Source organism: Pleurodeles waltl, chromosome 4_2, assembly GCF_031143425.1.
Source record: "Pleurodeles waltl isolate 20211129_DDA chromosome 4_2, aPleWal1.hap1.20221129, whole genome shotgun sequence".
NCBI classification, from domain to species: domain Eukaryota; kingdom Metazoa; phylum Chordata; class Amphibia; order Caudata; family Salamandridae; genus Pleurodeles; species Pleurodeles waltl.
The window spans coordinates 316,045,565-316,066,279 of NC_090443.1; positions in this window are offsets into that span (position 1 = coordinate 316,045,565).

The following is a 20,715-nucleotide window of genomic DNA, read 5'->3' on the forward strand; positions in this document are numbered from 1 at the left end:
AGGCAGGGCTGTCCCCTTTACTCTTCTCTACAGTGATTGAACTGCTTATTGAGTGGATCAGGTTGAATGCCCAGGTCAGATGTTTGACTCTGCACTGGAAGTAACAGACAGAGTTGCACTGTATGCAGATGACGTTTTGGCATTTCTTTAGCAATACAGAATGGTATGATTCACAAAAGCTTACTAAGGAGACCTCAATGAGGTCAGAAATGTACCTCTGTCATGTGATGGAATAGCAGGGTTTCCAACAAGAAAACACTATCGGTATCTCTAGACTATTATGTCTAGTACAACAAAGAAATAGTTTTTGTCTATACAAGAGAAATACAACCTCCTTCACAGCCAGTTCTTCCAATACTTACAGCTTTATCACGCATTAGGGTTTATGTGATGGGCTTGGTGTAACTCCCAGACTTTAGTGGAAGATAAAGTAAACAGCTGAAGAAGCACAAGACCTCACAGATTTATAGATTACTGGTGATTAATACCCCTGACTTCTTTGCTCGACAATGTGAGGCATGGAATTGGAATTTAGGTCCTTTCACTTATGATAACTTTAGGGAGGCACAAGCGTCCCCATGAGAATCTGTTATATCATCACAATTTAGACTCATTCAACAAAAAACTAAAATTTAATTGTGTTTATTTCACATGAGAGAGACTGTGGAGAATGGGGTAGTGGACTCGCCACTTTGTCTAAGATGTGTGACACACAATGGAAACCTTGTTCGCATGGTCTGGAGTTGTGAGGTGATAGTTTCTTTTTTTTTAGGAGGTGCTTTCCTTGTTGGGAGTGATTATGGGATGAATACTCCCCTTAGGCCCCCAAAAGACTCTTTTGCAAATTAACATAGACCTAGTGAGTAAAAGATAAAAAATTATACTATTGTGGATTATTCTTTTGATCGCCAAGAGCGACACTGCTACATGTTGGAAAGACCTGAAACCTCCTTAGTTGAAGGGCTAGACCACTGTATGATCCTTGAAAGACCATTTATTTTGGCCAGAGCATGCCAACAGAAACTGGTCCCGCTTTAGAGGCATTCTGTGAAGCCCCGTGGTCAGAAGCCCTAATACTGTAATTTGTACCTTTCATGCAATTAAGTGGAATGTATTGAATATTGCTGTAGAAGGAGGCAAGATTGTTAAAGCTGAAACGCAGACATCTCCAAATAATGGAGGAGTCAGTCATAGGAAATCTCCAATATCATTTATTCTGCTTCCGCTGCAGCAGTGGAGTCTTTGAGCATTCACCAGAGAGTTTGCTTCAGCTTACAAATTACACAGCTTGTATACAATTTGTAGTTACATAGGAAATAGTGAAAACAATGATCTCAACAAAAATGATCATATAACACAAAGGTCCTTGAGAAATGCATCTGTAGCAGGAAGATTTCACATAGCTTGCCATTTATCACTAACAAAAGTTGATTGGTTTCCTTTCTTTCTCACAATGTCTGGTAAACAAACCATTATTCACTGACCTTGACAACACAATGGGGAGTTTCTATTTATAACTAATCATATAAGAATGTCTGTGCAGCTTCAGCTTCCTTACCGGATCTCAGACCCCGGTGACGGCTTACAAGACTAAGGGCCTCATTACGAGTTTGGCAGCCTCAGGACCGCCATGTTTGTGGTGTCGGTCATACCTCCAACAGGCTGGTGGAGAAGACTGCCAAATGATGACCATGGCTGTATTCACAACAGGATACAGCCAAAACACGTCCGGCACTGCCACTGCGGTCTGGCCGCCAAGGATGATGGTTGTTACCTGCAGGCCTGCGGAGACCGTGTTTCAGCCGGAAGGATTACGAGGTTGCACACTGCCAAGGTTTCCACGGTGGTCACACCACAGCGGAAAACCAGACAGAAATCGACAGCATTATATGAGACATTTACCTTCAGGAAGCCATACTCACCCAGAACCGCCATGGAACCTGAACTACATGACTTTCCGCTGCTCCTGCTTGCCCAAAGATTCTGAAATCTGCGACGTCGACAGCAACCGTAAGTACACACTCTTACCTGGTACTGTTGTAGATTGGTAATTTTTGTACACTTACACAACAGACATTCGGGAAGGGGGTGCGAAGGTGACACACACGTAACTGCACATGTACACGCACACTCACATACACTCACACACCCACTAACAAACATGCCACGACCAACAAACACACACACACACACACACATATACACAAGTCACTAACATACACAGGTACGCACGGAAACACTGCACAGGTCCACACACACAGTACCACACAACAACACAACAAGTCACAAAAACAAAATCACCATCTACAATCGATTGGCAGGAACCCACAGGCGACACTACCCAGGGACACATCAGACATATATCACAATGTAACACAAACAGGCAAAACATTACATACAAATACACAATCACAAGACTTACAGATCGACTTACCAGGAACACCGTATCTAACATTTAATGCACATAACACGCACACAAACAATGTCTAAAGGGCTCCCTTATGAGGTATTGATGGGGAAAGCCAGGAAAACCTTCCACCCCGGCTGCTGCTCTGTTGAACACCACAAATGATTTGGCTCTCAAGTACAGCAAGGGATTGGCTGATGTGGCACACTATAGCTCTGACGAGGTCGCTGCTGCAAGTCCATCTGTGACAGCAGCTCCAGGCCATGACTTGAGCCATAGTGACTGGTTTCATGTGAAGAAACACATCCACAAGCCATGCCTGGAAGAGTGCTGGAAAGGCCCATACTAAATAATCTTGGTCTCTAACACAGCTGTAAAGTGTGCCAGATTGAAGAACTGATACATGCGTGCCATACTAAGAGGGTGAGACGAGCAGAGGAAGAAGCGGAGTCATCATCCACTAACTCCTTGAGTACACCCAGGTTTGAGGTTTCTGAGGCTTCCCAAGAAGAGGAGGAGGGACACTCCAAGGATTCCCACCCCCATAGCAGAGCATCAGCAACAGCAAGGACAGAATGGCAGTATTGATTCCTCAGTTGCTACTCACACTTGCGACTCCAGACTGAGGCTACGCATCCACAGAGACAACAGGAACTCATGGAAAGCAAAGAGTGACCTGCCTGGGACAAGATCCTCTGGTTCAGAGAGCAAAATACACAGAGGAAGTTCTGCATCTGAAAACAAATCGACTTCCACTGGGTCAGAAATCACAAGTACCTCAAGGAAACATGTGCTACTTGAAGAAGAATGGCCAAAGAATGGGAATAGATGAAAGAGACTGTTGACCAGAGTTAAGAGACCAGAGACAATTAGGGAAGTAATAGAGTTATTTAAACAAGAGCACCAAGAAGTGCAAGACGCCAGTGATGAGGACTTAGGGGGTCATTCTGAGCTTAAGCGGGAACCGCCAGAATACCGCTGCGCGGTCAAAAGACCGCCGCGGTTATTCTGAGTTTCCCGCTGGGCTGGCGGGTGACCACCAGAAGGCCGCCCGCCAGCCCAGCGGGAAACCCCCTTCCATGAGGATGCCGGCTCCGAATGGAGCCGGCGGAGTGGAAGGGGTGCGACGGGTGCAGTTGCACCCGTCGCGATTTTCAGTGTCTGCTTGGCAGACACTGAAAATCTTGGTGGGGCCCTGTTAGGGGGCCCCTGCAGTGCCCATGCCAGTGGCATGGGCACTGCAGGGGCCCCCAGGGGCCCCGTGACACCCGTTACCGCCAGCCAGGTTCTGGCGGTCGAAACCGCCAGAGCCAGGCTGGCGGTAAGGGGGTCGGAATCCCCATGGCGGCGCTGCTTGCAGCGCCGCCATGGAGGATTCCCTCGGGCAGCGGGAAACCGTCGCGACACCGCCGGTTTCCCGTATCTGACCGCGGCTGTACCGCCGCGGTCAGAATGCCCATGGGAGCACCGCCAGCCTGTTGGCGTTGCTCCCGCGGTCGTTGGCCCTGGCGGTCCATGACCGCCAGGGTCAGAATGACCCCCATATACTCAATTCCTTTGAAAAAGAACAAAAAGAGAGACAAAAAGCAAATTGAAAGTATCTAGATCCCGGCTGATCATACTTGGCAAAGACTGACATTGAATGTGATGGTTTTTGACAGACTTTCATGAACCACCATGAGCTGAAATAACAGATGAAAGGGTTCAACTCAAGCAGACATTGTTGACAAAACTTGAAAGGACAGAAAGAGATTTAGTGCAAAGTTGGAGGACTATAGTGCCCTTAGGCATCCAGATGATGTAGAATAATAATCGCTTTAGATTCCGGGACATCGCAGTGACTACAGAGTAGATTTAGATGGACTAATTTTGTCAACTAAGGTGTAATCTTTTCACTTGGTTCAATGCAAGCTAACATGGCGCAGCAACGCTTCAAAATTGTCCTTATGGTATGGTATTGGTGGTTGCCATTGATATTTCTGTAGTTGGGTGGATGTTAGACATCTATCTGGTGGAGGGAAATGTTTCACCTCTGCAATATAATCATTTCAATAAATCAATGACTAATAAAAAAAGCATGTGAGCATCCCTTTGGACGTCCCTCATTCTGAGAGTGTTTGTATTTGTGATGTTTATTATCAGCTGCTTGCTAAATATGTTAAAATAATGTGGGTTGAACATTGTTTTGTCTCTTCCTATCTTCCAGCTTCCATAGAAGAAGAGTCAGCCTATATTAATTTGCCATTATCATATGTGTGCTTTTGTAGTGTTTTCCTTAATCTGTTTTTATCACCAGCACTCAATTAAACTATTTTATATAAACTATGCATAACAATTAGAAAATGTACTTTTTGTGAAAGGATCAAACATGTGGGTAACTAATCATGCTTACCATTTCTTTAAAGCTCTCAAGCGAATGGATCAGCATGAGTATATGATGACATTATTTGCACCCTAAACCAATGCATATTTTACTGACCCTGGCGTGCGTGGCCTAACCTGCAAGATTAGTGAAGATGAGAGAACCTTTGTAGAAAAATTTAATGAAAAAATAAACCAAGATGGAGAAAAGGCCCATGATGGGATGAAGTAGGAGGGGATTAGAAGAAAGGAGTAGGGAACATCCACCCCAAAGATTGAGTGTCAACATCGCAAAGAAGGAAACCTTAGTATGGTACACAGTCAAGAAGGGAATGAAACTGTTGAAGATGTAGGATGGAGTGAATGTGAGTATAATTATTTAGCTAAAGATAGAATCTTTGCAGAGTTTGAAATAAGTAGTAAAGGCATATACTGTGTGTGTAGTAAGTCAGCTGACTTTCAGGTGCCACACACTTGGGTATGTAGTTGCTATGCAACTTTAGTTTTTTTTCTAAAACTTATCACACTAATGACATAAAATACAAATGTGACAACTACGAAAGATGGAACAGATGCAGTTTCAAGCAAATAATAAGGAATATCTTTGAAGTATTATCACCCTTAGTGCGGGTAGCTCTGAATCATGCTAAGGTTAGTAAACTGTCAACCTTGGTAGACAGACTTGTTACTAACACTAGGCACTTTGACCATCATTAACAAAGAACTGCTTGCGATGAGAGCCATGATAATTTAGAACTGCCTTTTTTAGACATGCTTCCTGCAAAGGAAGGCGGAGTTTGCTAAATAATTCATGCAAGGGAATGTTGTGTGCACATTCCAAAAACAGATAGCCAGATTAGCAGCTAAGTTGCTAATACCACTAATGTCACCCATGAATTAAATGAGATGTAAAAAACAGGCCCTTGGGAAGTGAATGCACAGGTAATTGAGTTTTTCTAATTTAGGACAACTTTTCTTCGTTGTCCATCTTGGATGCGACACCATAGTATACCATGTGACCATTGCTGCTATTATTTTACTGTAATAAAGAATTTCAGGCTTTGCTATGAAGGACTGAAACTGTCCCAACTGCAACAAAATGCACTCTTACAAGGACAATTTGACTGTCTCAGATGGGAAAACATGTTATGTAACAAATGATGTTGCATATGTGGACTCTGGGAACACATGGGTTTGATGTAGTCAAATGCTGAGAGAATCCCTGAATGTATTCTGTAGCAAATGTTTCTTTTTGCTTGCTTCTTATTGATGAAAAGTCTGTGAACCATGTGCTCCTGTAGTGAAACAATGAAATCCTTTGTTTACAAACATATAAAAGGATGTGATTTCCCCAAGCTAAGAAGGAGAAGGATCCCCACTTTAGAAGGCAAATCTATGCTGGGTTGCTTATATGAGTACTCTTAAAGTTCTTGAGCTTATAATTACTAATGATCTGTATGCTTACTGAACTAACTACTATAATTATTTATAACTATATATTTATACATATTTAATAATATACAAAATAATATATATTTGTATATATTACATATATTACAGAAATATAAATATAATTTAATATATATTTATATATTTCATAAAATATTATATAAAATAGTGATATTAACTGAACTGTAGGAAAAAGGCATTTAGAAACTGCAAAAAGATTTAGAGCACTTAGAAACAGCAAATAGTTTTGTTGTGTACCAATGTTTAGTAGGTAAGAGCCTGGGTTACCTACTACTGTGGTCTGTCCGTAGTCCCAATTACAGACCTCTACAGTTTTATTCTGCCACAGCCTTCCCTTCTGAGAAGGGCTCAGCCTGTGTTTTAAATATGCCACACTCACGTTGTACTAGCTTCCTTCTCCTCTCTCCACGAGTCTTGGATTTGCAGGTCTAGGGCCGGATACAAAGCTTTTTTGACTATAACAGTAGTGCTTGCTCTCAACACATCTTACCACATTATTATGATAACAAAATTCTAGAGGTGGTGTTGTGTGACAAGAACGTTTGTGCGCATTTACTTAAAGGAATTTTGTTGTGGAGGTCATATATCATGTTGTTTTTGTGCTGTTGTCTTTTTTGGCTGCATTATTACAATGTGATCTGGTGTACTGCAGTTTTTGTGTTGAGTTCAGATTGGATTGTTTAATTGTGATGTTCCATGTTATGTTTTAATTGTGGCGGTATGCTGCTTTGTGTGTGTCGATGTGCTATGTTTAGTGGCTTACTTCAGATGTCAACAAATGTTGTTGTATTTCCAGCCCAAAGCACTTGCCTTTAAAGTTCCTTGAACAAAGAAGGATTGACCACTTTTTTTAAGGTGGTAAAATAACATTGCTCCAGCTCTTCAACATCTAATACACCAGACAGCCAAAACTGTGGCCCCCGCTAGTGCTCATTCTGGGGCTGATTTAGAATTTGGAATACTTTTATTACTCCATGAGGGTAACTGGTAAAAATACTTTATTGATCTGACAGAGTTACTGCACTCTGATGTCCACAGCCCAATCCTATCAATGTATTAAGTCTGACGGACATCTCTGTCAACGTGAGAAAATAGGAAAAGTAATGACCCCCCACTAATGTCACAGTCTTCTCCAGTGGTGTAGGGGCATGTTGCTGTTTCCACTTCCCTTTATCACCAGGTTTTAACTGGCAGTGACAGACAGTTAAAACTGGTGATTTGACCACCACTCTGAAGTGGGCGGGTAGTCAAATGGCCAAACCTTTGACACCCCCGCCAGGTGTGTTGGAGAAGTAGGCCGGTGATGTAAACGAAGCAGTCTCTGTTGCTGACATACTGAAAGCCTGCTTGACACTAAATGAATTGGGTGGACCTTCAGTTTGGCGGAGAAGGTACTCGTCTGCTTTGAGATGGAATACCCTCTCCGCCATACTGTAAATCTGTCTGTTTGTGAAATTCTCTTTTGAAAATTCAGTAAGGCAACAATGTCCGACACCCCTTCAAGGCCCACCAAGATATAGCCATGGGCACTAGATTTTTTTTTGTTTGTTGTGCTACTTCATACGGTGTCTGCTGATTTCCCACGGATCACCTTTACTTCAAATAGGAGCATTAAATGACAATGAGACTTTGAACATTACATTTTTTAACTTCTTTCTCAAATTATCAGTAGAAGTAAGCGCCACAGAGATGAGCAAAGAGGCTTTGAGGGACAAAGAATAATGTTAGAAGAATGTTAAATTGAAAGTGAAGTATGATGCAAAGATAAATATATTATGTAATTTGATGTTTTCGCACACCTGCTCCAACAGTGCTTAGTAAAAAAAAAAAATACGGAGTAGTACCGTACATCACCTTTACCAACTATAGCCGTGAAAGACATAGAACAGCGTCAACATTCCATTTCCTGTCAAATGAGAGTTGTCATTGATAATAATGCATAATATCAAGTACAGGTGTAGTGATCATAATAGGAGGAATGGGTTGTTGTTAGGTTAAGACTGACAACAGCTACAGCAGTTAAGTGTGAGGGTATCACATCCTGGATTCATAGCTCACACACCAAGAAAGCTGTCGGACCAAAGGATGCCCAGCCGCCACCTACAGTGCCTATGAAAGTTTCACCCTCACAACAGGGATACAACCTTCGATCAACAAGTACCACCAGACAACACTGACAGGACTTCTCGTGCTACACTCCTACAGGAGTCAGAGGGTGTAAGCGGGTCCTCCAGTGAACAAGTACATTGTTTCAGAACTGCTCATGCTGCACTCCTACAGGAGTCAGGAGGTGCAAGCGGGTTCTGCAGGATCTCTTCATAGACTACTCGTGCAGCATGCCTCAGAAGAAGTATATTGACATAAAATACCTGCAGGAGTGGTTTCAAGTGCTAGTAACCTCTGATACCACCCTGTGAAATATACCAGTGGAGCATATAAAGGCTACAAGATTGAAATTTCAGAAATCAGACATTGAGGAAATTGTTATGTCACAGATTCCATGATGCCAAGAAGAAGAAAAGAGGAGAAGAAGTGGCCTATGGTAATTACGGCAATTTGTACCCGATACCAGCTACAATTATCACAGCGATGTTGATAATATCGAGAGGAGACATACAGATACCATTTCTAGACCAAGAACATTATGAGAACGAAATTGTGAAGAATGCAAGCGTGGTGAACAAGACACAGTGGGTGAAATACACAAAATGGGATGAAGATGTGGAGAATTACAAGGAAAATACATTTGTACAGATGACAGCTATGTATAAAGAATTAGTGAACGTGTCCGACTGTTATATTTGCACTCACCTACCAACCACCACCCAGGGGAAGAGTAACTATACTCAGATTCCCCTCACCAAATATATTGCATGTAATATACTAAACAACATGTTCGGGAGGGAAGTGAAAGGGACAATAAAAAGGAGGCTGAAGAAGGAAAAAACAGGGGAAAAAGGGATAGCATAATTGCAAATTGGGTATCTACACTAGCAGCGTGTAAAATGCCAAGTATGGAAGAAAAGAGTGGAATTTCATATGTGATATCTGTGCTCCAGGCAGATAGCATCCGACCAACTAAGACAAGTGTAGAAAAGGGACAGAAGGTAAAGGATGAATATGTGTGGGGAATTAACACCAAAGGCAGGGGAAAAGGAATTGTTGGATGCCTTCAACACAGGAAGGGATAAGGGTCACACCCAGGGTGGGACTAGCATGGAAATGTCATCAGCATCCCTTGCGATACACAAGAAGAAGAAAGCACTGTGGTGTTTCCAATACCATAAAGGCAGCACTACTACAGACAATAGCAGCATAAAGGTAGGAAGTAGTAGCTGCAATAAAACTTCAGGCTTGGACAATATACGGAATGGCTCGACAGGTTTGTCCATAGGTCTCATGGCCCCAAAAAGAATATTTATAATATGTGGGTCGTCCGCATATTTTAGATAACCAGCGGGTTGACAAGGCACCTGCTACCTAGCATTCGTGTTACCTCGAATAGTGCATGTAACAGAGTTGCCACAAGATAAAAAAAAGAACACCTGGGAGGGTACGCAGAGAGAGGACACCCACATGGTTTGATAAGTTCATGGCAGTGCAGGATGTCATTGTGATGCCATTAGGAATAGCGCATTCACAATATCAAATTCAGGGGAAATAAGGAAGGTAGAAGAAGGAGCGAAGAAAGTGGAAGATGGGTCAGAGGTAGGAGAAATGCTGGATGGCATAGCATCATGGTTCAGGGGTTGGGGTACCTGGTTGATAGAAGTTCTGGTGATAGGGACAGTGGCATTGATCACATTGTGTGTGCTGATACGGGTTTGTCCGTCCTTCATAGCTCTACTGTTGAAAACAACCTGTCGTAGGAGACACGAAGATTACCCTAAGCAAGGGTACGAGGAAATACGAAGAGAAAAGAACAAGGTTGAAATGACGCCAATACATCAGGACCTTTGAGGTTGTCATTGAGTATCAGAGGGCGGAATGTGGAATTGCATTTTGGTTCTTCACCAACTTGGGCAAAATGGGCCCTGTGATACACAATGACAATTGGGCCTATTTCTGTGGGACAATGTACAACTAACACAACCTATGCTTACTGATATGTTTCTGATATTGCCTGAAACGCACTATATTGCAAGGCTTGCCATTAGAACAGCCACCATGAAATATCATTGTCATTGCATGCTAGCTGAAGCAGTCTTCCTTCTTGAAGATACCATTTCTGTACGTGCTGTTCTCAGTTCTGTCATAAGATGTATCACGCGATATTAGACAGGTAGGACATATTAGGTAACTTCCTTATCTGTGCTTCAATTTACTATATATGGTGCGTTATGAAGAATTGACTGTAGCACCTTTGGCAATAGTGAAGAAATGATCATACGTCAATGTCAAGGACCAATGAAATGCTCGATTTTGTTTGTGGTTTGATATTATAAAAGATCATGCATTACTTCCTTATTCAGACTGTTTGAGCTACATTTATGCTGCTCAGTCTCCATGTACATGTATTCATTGTTTCTAAATAAACCTTTTTGTCTACCAGGAAGAGCTGGCTAACGGTTGTTTGTATCCTGAGATGGGTATCTAAGATTCTGCTTCTACAGTATGATTCTAGAGAGGTGTTTTGCTGCCAGCCAGTGGTTGTCGTGTCGGCAATGCAAATGACACGCGTAGACTGAGGTAAGGTTCAAGCACTATTGTGTTTATTTCACACACACACTAGGTCTCAGCAGAAACTCCAAATACCCCGCTCCCGCTGTTTTCCAACTCGTTTAAGCTCTCCCTTCTCACGTCATCGTGCCCCGCCATTAGTCCGGCATGGTGAGGGGTGTGACCTGAGTCGCCCCTGTCCAGGAGCGTAATTATGGGTTTGTCCGGAAACGGCAAACACTAGATTCCTCCCTAAAACAGAATAAACCACAGAAGATACTCAGAAATTACCTTTCCTAATGGGAGGTAAACATCCTTGAAACTGAAATGGCAGAGGAGGCGTGGCAGAGAAAGAGAAGCTTAAGCCAGTGTGTTACAAAGTCACCGTACCTCTTAGATGGGCCTGGGTTGGACCTTAAATGATACCGCCCGGCCCCTGCACGTCCAGACAGTGGTAGAGAGTCACAGCTCTTAATAGAACTTCCACTTGCAGGGCTTGTACTCTCGTCAGCGGTTAATGACCTGGGCTCTGACGGCACTGACGGTCCTGCCATCTCACAGTCTCCCAGTGAATGTCGGCCCTGGTACAAGGATTCCTGTGAAAGACCAACATCTTCTGTGTGACTCTGGATACCACTGCCCGCAGAGTTGTCTTCTCAGCAGCTGCTGGTGGAGGTGAGGGCAGCTTCTTAAAATGGGACTAGTTCCTAGTAACTCGTTCCTCACCCCTCGCTGCTGTGATCATGATCCCTTTTATTGCAGTCACTGTCCACGGGGCAGCTTCAAATGGTAGCCTAAACATCCCTCCTGGGTGGTGGTCTCGGATGAGCACGGTGTTCCCCACCTTGATTGAGCTGCTCCAGGCTTTCCGTCATCAGGACGCGTAGCTGTTGTTGCGGGATCTCCTCTCCGTAGACCGGTTCAGTGGACTTGGCTGGGCGGCCCAATGAGGGTGGGGAGGGATGGAATCGGTCACTACTCTACCGAAACACAACTAGCTCGGGGCGACCCCTGTGGATGAATGGGGTGGGACTCTGTATTAACACAGGAATGTGTACAAGGCACTTTCAATGTTCTGTGATTCTGCGGTGGCGATGCGGATACTTTTCATCAGTGTTTTTACGGACCTTTCCACCTCTCAGTTCACTTGGGGTCAGCGGGGGTGATCTGGCTGTGTTTGGTGTTCCTAGATGCCAAAAAGTCGGACCACTCATGGCTGTTGAATGGGGGCCCGTTGTCTGTACGGACCTCACTGAAAAGGCTATGGGTGGCCATCGTTTTCTCAACTTTGGGGATGACCACGGCTGCCGATGTAGTTGGTACGATCGCCACCTCGGTATATTGGGAGTAATCGTCCATCATTATTAGCATGTATGATCCATCGGGTAGGCTACCGAAGTCGCAGTAGGGTCGTCTTTGGTGGGGTCCGGTGCCCCGCTCGCCTGACAGGCGATGCACCCTCTCACCACTTCCTCTACTAACTGAGCCAGCCCAGGGAACTAGACTTTACTTCGGAGCCTGTTTTTGGACTTTACAATGCCTTGGTGGGTGCCATGAGCCAACAGGATGGCCCGAGTCCTCAGGCGGTAGGGGTGATTAACCGGCACCCATCTGCACTTACTGACAGCGCCTGGTGGACGTGGAATAGGGCCTGTAGGGTGGTCTTGCCCTCGAATGTACGGAACGTTGCCAGATGTTGCAGTTGGCACCAGTCTCCAGACCGAGCCGCTTCCATGGCCATTTGCAGACAGTCATCCTGGGTAGTGGCTTCCACCACTTCGGAGAGTGGTATGGGTATAGGCCGGGCCCGGTCCACGACCGGCCTAACTCACTCTTCTATCTCCATTGCTTTCTTGGCCTCCTGGGGGGTAGCAGGTTGTGTGTGATGAGAGAGAAAATCTGCAGGATTGCGGGTGCCAGGTTGGTACACTACGGTGAAGTCAAATTCTTGGAGCTGCAATATCCACTTCACGATTCGTGGCAGAGGCTTGGATGACGACAGAGGGAGAAGTGGTTTGTGATCGGTTACTACTGTGAACGCCTTTCCATAAAGGTACAAGTGAAAATGATGACACCCCCAGTGGATAGCGATGGCTTCCCGCTCGATCTGGGAGTAGCGTTGCTCTGTAGGTGTCAGAGTCCGGCTGACGAACGCAACTGGGGCCCACTCACCACAATCCTGTTTCTGGGGAAGGACTGCACCCAAACTGGTGGGGCTGGCATCAACAGCCAACTGAGAGTCCCACAGAGGGACGAAATACACCAGGGTGGTGTCTGCCGAGAGCGCATTCTTGGTGTTTTGGAACGTGGCCTCTTGTTCACTTCCCCACACCCAGGGATGGTCAGTTTTGGTGAGGTTCCTCAGGGGCCAGTTAGATTCAATAGGTTTTTCATAAATCGCCCACAGTACGTGACCATTCCTAGGAAGCTTCTAAACCCTGAAACAGAGGTCAGTGCCGGAGCTTCTTGGATGTCCCTGACCTTCATGGGATCTGGGCCAATGCCCTGTTCTGAGAATCTATACCCAAAGGAGGAAATGTCACTTCTTAGAAACTTGCACTTGTCGCGGTGCAGGGTCAGGCCATGTTCTCGCAGTCTCACACACATGGCTCGGAGGGGTGCCATGTGACTCTCCAGTGTGGGGGCGTGCACTAAAGTGTCATCACTTACTTTCAGGACTCCCGGGAGTCCTTGCAACACCCCTTTGATGGTATGCTGGAACACCTCGGCGGCGCTGGAGATGCCGCAGTTCAGGCGGGTATACCCCCAAAGGCCGGTGTGGGTTGAGAATGTAGTGATGGGCCGGGAGTCAGGATGTAGTACTAGCTGGTGATAGCCCGAGCGGAGGTCCATCTTGGAGAACCACTTTGACCCGGATAACTCCCCAATTATGTAATCTATTGTTGGGGTCAGATGTCTCTCCTGCTTGATGGCCTGATTGGGCAGTCGCATGTCCACACAGATGTGGATGGCCTCTAACTGTTTGGGTTTCTTTGCAACAACAATCTGGGACACCCAGGGGGTGGGCCCAGACACTCTTTCGATGATTCCAGCCTTTTCCAGGAGCATTAGTTCTCGTTCCACTTTAAGTGTTAGGTGGAACGCTACTCGCCTGTGTCTGAGAGCAATTGGGTTTACCGACTCATCTATGTGCAGTTTGAGTGGGGGTCCTTTGAGGCAACCAATGCCATGGAAAGGCACCTCGGACTCCCTGGTGAGTTGTCCCAGACTGTGGGCGCGAATGCTGAAAGCAAAGTGTACCAGCCCTAGGTCTTGTGCTGTTTGGCAACTCAGCAGGAATCCCGACCCTTCACGTGACACCTAGACTTTGGCCTTGACCCTTGTGCATTCGTGGGCAAGCTCCATTGTGAAAACTCCTGCTTCTGTAGGGGCGTCACGTTCCCAAAGGCATACACCTGTATCTTCGTGGGTGTGAGGGGCGGGGAGTTTGTGAGGTCATGGTAACTTTCGGTGCCCATGAAGTTGATAGAGGCCCTGGTGTCAATTAATGTTAGTATGAGGTGTTCTACTACAACTACTTGACATGTAGGCAGTTGACGGCCTTTGTATGATCCTTTTCCTACAGCCTTTATCACATGGACTGTTTCTGCGTCGTCGTCCATGTCGCTCTCCGATGAGGTTGTGGGTGGTGCCGCTATTAATTTGATCGCCTTTTTGGGAGCGGATGAGGTGGCTTTGGCCGAGGTTCGGCAGACTTTAGCAAAGTGATTGAGCTTGCCACACACACTGCAAGTCTTAGCCCTGGCCGGCCAGCCACTAGGGTGTGGTAAGGTGCCCCCGCACCATCTGCAGGCCTTCTTTCTTAGTTTTGGCCATGAGAGCCCGGTCTTGCTCTTGGCTGTGTCTGTTAGGATCGCGTTGACGGGCTCCGGCTTTATCTGAACAGTTGACAGCAGCTTCATATGCGCAGCCCGTGCTTTTGAGAGCGTCCGAAGGTGAGGATATCCCTCATGCGCATGTTGGGTTCTTGCAAAATGCATTCGCGGAACTTAGACGACGCACATCCTTGAATTTAGTTCTAATTTCATCTTCTTCATCCGGTAAGGTGCAGGTGCTGGCCAGGTCTCTTAGACAGGCATGGAACACATCCACCGATTCATCGGAATTCTGGTGCACTTGCCGCAGTAGGAACCGCTCGTAATCTGGGTTCTCGTAGGGCTCAAAGTGTGTCGTGACCGCATTCTTCAGTGTGTCATACGAGGGTGGGGCCACTTTTGTCACCGTCTTGGAGATTTTGTGAATACCTGCTCCACCGAGGTGAAGTAGCAACGGAAGTTTCCTCTCCTCCTTAACTTCCACGGCCTCGAAGTAGGTTTCGAGGTGCTCCACCCATGCCTTCCTGCAGGTGACCTGCGTGGGAGGGCTTCCAGTTACTGTGAACGTCTCAATTGCAGGTATACTGGCCATATTGGGGTTGATGATTGCGGGCTGTTGGCCCCTCGGGCGGCAGATTGCCAGCTACAGCTGGGCCCTCCATGGTTGGGGAGCTTTGCAGCAGAGCGGTGGCCAGCTTCCCTGTATGGAGCCAGGTGGCACATGTAGGCTTCCGGCCTCGGAGGGTGAGGCAGTTCTATGAGGCAGGGTGCAGGAGCATCAGATGGAACCAAAAATGGCCTGGGGTGGAAAACCTCCCAAGTTGGGAGGGGCCAGACCAACAGCAGGGTAGAGGGGCCCACAGTACCTTCAGCCAAGGAGTCCTGACAGCTGGTACCGCAGGTGGACACGTTGGTGCTGGCAATGGAGCACTGCGGCAGCTGGAAGCATGTGGTGTTGAGCGCTTGACAGCAGTGCTTGACTGAGCCACGTGCGGGCTGAGTAGCCGGCTCAGAACGTGCATTGTGCCGGCAGACGTCGGGCCTTCTGCATGCTCTCTCTCTTCGTGGACCGGGCAGACACGTGCGTGTGAGCGCCTCGGACAAGGCGGAGCTGCAGCTCGCAGGGAGGCGTTGGGCAGCTGTGGCCAGTCCTTTCGTGGCTGTGGGTGGGGAGGCAGGGCCGGGCACCTCTTCGGTCTCGGGCGTCACTGGGGCTGTGAATACGGGCAGCACCGTGGGGCAGAGGCATTCAATCCGTAGTGAAGTGGGAAGGGGGGAAGACCCTCGTCACCAATGTCGTGTCGACGATGAGCATAGATGACACGCGGAAACCGAGGTAAGGTTCAAGCACTAATAGGGTGACCACCTGGGATTGAGGCAAATTCTGGACAGGACTGTAAAAAATTCAGGACAAAGGGTCAAAATTCAGGACAAAAATTCAGGACAAAGGGTCAAAATTCAGGACAAAAATTCAAGAACAAACTTCAGTTTTACAGACACACGCAACAGAGTTGTCAGTGCATTTATTTACTCTTTTTTAACATAGCACTATTTATTCACTGTGGTCTTTTTGTGATTGCCTCCTCGTATGCTACATTCTAGTGTCACATTACGTCCTTGTTCAGTAGTAAATTAATGCCCTTTCAGTACTGTGGAAAGCCCATCCCCCCTACCCAAATCTACCCAATCTTTCTTGAAGAGAAAGTAACAGCTAAATTTTGATTATGTTTCTGAACATTTTAAAACCCCTGGCAAACAGTATGGGAAACATTAAGGTAATTAACCTTATGCTAATTTAAACAAATTGAACAAAAACACCTGGCTTACCCCAACCGCCCATGGACTTTCAACCTAATTTTTTTTTAAAGAGGCAGGGCAGATGGTGTGGGCGACAGTCTCACACCTAATGTCAGGATGAGAGGCACCCATAACTTGTCTGTAGTCTCACTGCACTAGAGTAAATGTCTGGGACTCTACATTTATCTCAGAAATGGGAGCCTGGACTGCAAATCAAAGATAATAAAAGAGGAGGATGAAATTGAGATCAAATGGGATTTCCTCAGCAAGTAATTCAAAGCGTTGTTGCTAATAACTGGATAAATAAAGAAGAGAAGAACAAGGTGGGACAATTCCTAAAATCAGACAAGATGGGTCCACCAAGACTATTCAAAGGTACTGGGTACCTGGGGAAATGTCTCTGCACACAGGAGCGAAACAGAAGAGGCACTATCAAGTGGTCGAACAAGCAAAACCCATCCGCCTTGGCAAACTCTTCTGGTGCAATGGTCCGCTATTAGTGCTTGTGAAGGATGAGCAGGGGGCAGACCCCTTGCAAGGTTGTGCAAGGCAACTGCCTGCTTTGTCCATGTCTTTAACCTGTTTTGAAATTGAGCAAAAGCCAAACTAGAGATCCGGGTTATCCTTAAGTGTCAAGTACACATAGAATCTTCAAAATATTTGGGATGTAAATTTTACAAACAAAATGTACAAATTTTAAAATGTAATTAGTGTTTCTTAAACCTATGTCACTGCTTTCCCATTTATATACAATTAGATCTCAGATTGAACTAGGAACCAGTTACCTTTTGATATCTAGTGATTAAGATCTACCATTCTTACACTGATTTCCAGGATGAAAATCCCGGCAGAGCGAATGGTCCCTCCAAGCCCAGTTTGCTTTTTGGTCTTCTCTTCTGCTTTCTTTAGTGGGCCATGTGGCACTAGTGAAGATGGTGTGCTACCCCAATGATAGTATTATTTTGCAAACCTTCCCCTGCTCGTCCTTCATTCCTTCTTCAGACAGGCCACACATCTGATTTGGTTGCTGCGTTGCCATCGGGTAGCTCTTTCCACTCTAAAGTTACCTGTGACTGTGGGTGGATTAGGTCTTCTGGATTTAGAATGCTATTATTCAGCTGCACAGGTCCAATGGGTGGCACGCTGGCTTTCTGCCCACCTCCCTGCATTAGATGGGGTTTACCAGTAAAGACTTTTAAGGAAGGCTTAATACAGTGCTCATTGTTTCCTACTGACCATTCCATGAATCACCATCTGGGGTTATCATGCACAGCTTTCTCTTGCCCTGCCAGAACCTGTAAACTCACTGACCTGAAGAAACCCTATGCTCCTGCACTACCTTTGCTAAGCCTTCCCACCTGCACACTGCACTGGTCGCCACTCTACTCTGCCCAATGCCACTCTATGCAACTGCACTCTACACCAGTGCACTCTAAACAACTGCACTGTGTGCCACTGCCCTTTACTCTGAACCACTGTACTCTATGCCACTGTTCTCTGTACCACTCTACACCACTGCACTGACACTCTACTCTACAACTCTGCACTCTACACCACTCTACTCTATGCCACTGAACGCTAGGCACTATACTCTACTCTACACCACTCTACAATAATCCTCTCTGTACCTCTCTACACCACTGCACTCTATGCCACATGAGTCTACTCTGCACTCTGACACTGCACCACTCTGCATTACTGCAGTCTCTGCTACTCCACTGCACTCTATGTAACTCTACCCCATGCCACTCTATGCCACTGCACTCTGCGCCAATGTACTCTAAACAACTGCACTGTACTCCACTGCCCTCTATTCTGTACCACTGTACTCTACGCCACTCTGTGCCACTCTACATCACTGCACTGACACTCTACTCTACAGCGTTGCACTCTCCACCACTGTACTATACACCAATCTACTATGTACTACTGCATTCTATGCCAATGCACTCTATGCCACTGCACTCTATTCCACTCTACTCTACATCACTCCACTCTACAGCACTATACTCTACTCTGCACCACTCTACACTACGCCATTGCACTCCCTGCAACACAAGTCTACTCTGCAATCTATGCCACTGTACCACTCTACACTACTGCTCTCTCTGCCACTCTATTGTATGCCACTCTAATCCACTGCACTCTACTCTGTCCCACGCCACTCCATGCCACTGCACTCTAAACCACTGCACTCTACGCTAACGCACTCTATACAACTGCACTGTACCCCACTGCACTGTACTTTGCACCACTGTGCTCTACGCCACTGCTCCTATGCCACTCTACTCCACTCCACACAACTATGCCATTAACCTTAAGCCATGCTGAACAGCAGCTACTCTGGTGTATAACATGGCTAATGGCTAAAACACATTAGCAAAGACAATAACTCTTTCGTAGACGAGACCTGTTGGCTTTGCCAATGTTTGTTAGTACTATGAGGTACAGAGGTCGCTGAAAGAACTGTGAAAAATACAATTACATCATAATAAAAGCTGCTACAAAATGCGCAAATGCATTTCGGTTAAATAAAAAAAAGCGCTTCTCATATACAGATTTGAATAATATACAGTTTATACCTAGTACTAAAACATGTTATAACACTCCATTAAAACCACACACTCCACAGCTGACCTTGGAACACCATTACAATCCCTCTCTAAAAGAAATATCTTTGCCACCAGAAAACTTCCAGTGACTCCTTTTAGCAAAGCCAATGCAGGTTTTCAAGCCCCTTTGTATTTGCAGATTTAGCAGTTGCGCACATTTGCATGTCTTTAGGGAAGGTGACACCCTAGCAAGAGGGTCTGATTCTTATCCCTCTGCCCCTCCCTCCCTCAGAGCACACGAGACTCCCTGCCTTTGAAACCTGCTGGGGAAACTAATCGGCCAGTAATTTCGCTCTACCTTCCCTTGTCCATTTGGTGAAAGGCTAAAATTACGGACAAATGCAGTCTGTTAAGCCTTTCATCACGGACAACGGACATCAGGGCGAAATTACGGACAGTCCGTGAAATTTACGGACGGGTGGTCACCCTAAGCACTAATGTGTTTATTTCACACACACACTCGGTCTCAGCAGACACTCCGAATGCCCCACTCCTGCCGTTGTCCAACTCCTTTAATCTGTCCCTTCTTACGTCACCACACCCCCACCATTAGTCCGGCATTGTGAGGAGTGTGACCTGAATCGCCCCTGTCCAGGGGCGTAATTATGGGTTCGCCTGGACACAGCGACCACTACAGTGCCACACAGAGAACTGCAGCCCAAGTGAATAAAAACATCTTGGCCTACTTACATCCATGGTACATCGTTTTCTGTGTGGGGTTAAGGCATAAATAGTATGGGGTCACCACACTGCTTGTGTGCTATGTCAGTTAGAAGCAGTTTGCTCACCCCAACAGAAAACTATAGATGGATTGGGGTCACGGCACTGCTGGTGTACTAGGTGAGTTAAATACGCAAAATATGATCTCCTCCAATCCTACATCTGTGTCCTTCAAAGCAATGTTTTGAATGGACCGGTTCTCAGTACCTGCACTTTCAAAATCTGAAATGAAGAGTACCTGCACATTTTATCTCGGGTGCAATACTTTTAATAGGACAGTTCTGGGTAGCAAACAGGTCCTCCGGGATAATGAGTACCTACACTTTCATATTTCTATTTCAAGCACTGTTCCAAACTCAAGTCTGTAATTATTAAATCTCCCCACCCTAACCACATATCTGCCCTCTCTAAACCCAACTAATCCATTTATAACCCCAAGGATGTCGTTCTAATCTCTAATCTACCCTCTAATCTGAATCACGTCCCTGACTCCACCCTAAAATCCCATAAATCTGCAATTTTAAATGATTCCTCCCCCCAGCACTTATATATACCTTCTCTAAGTAGAACTTCCTCTTCTTAACCCACACTATCAACTCTGTAACCAGGTTATTAGCCCAGCTCTTCTCTGTCCAATCATACTGTATTTCCCCTCATCTAACCCTACCCTCTTACCACAAATCTACATTATGTAACCTTAATTTAACCCTCTTTATCCTCACATCTCTTTTTTTCCTATCCTTGCATCACAATGACATTTTCTAGCCCAAATCTGCCCTCTACCCTCATACACCCTCTCTTATATAACAGCTAGCATATTTATTTTGTAACATGTTTGTGTGCGTGGGCACCC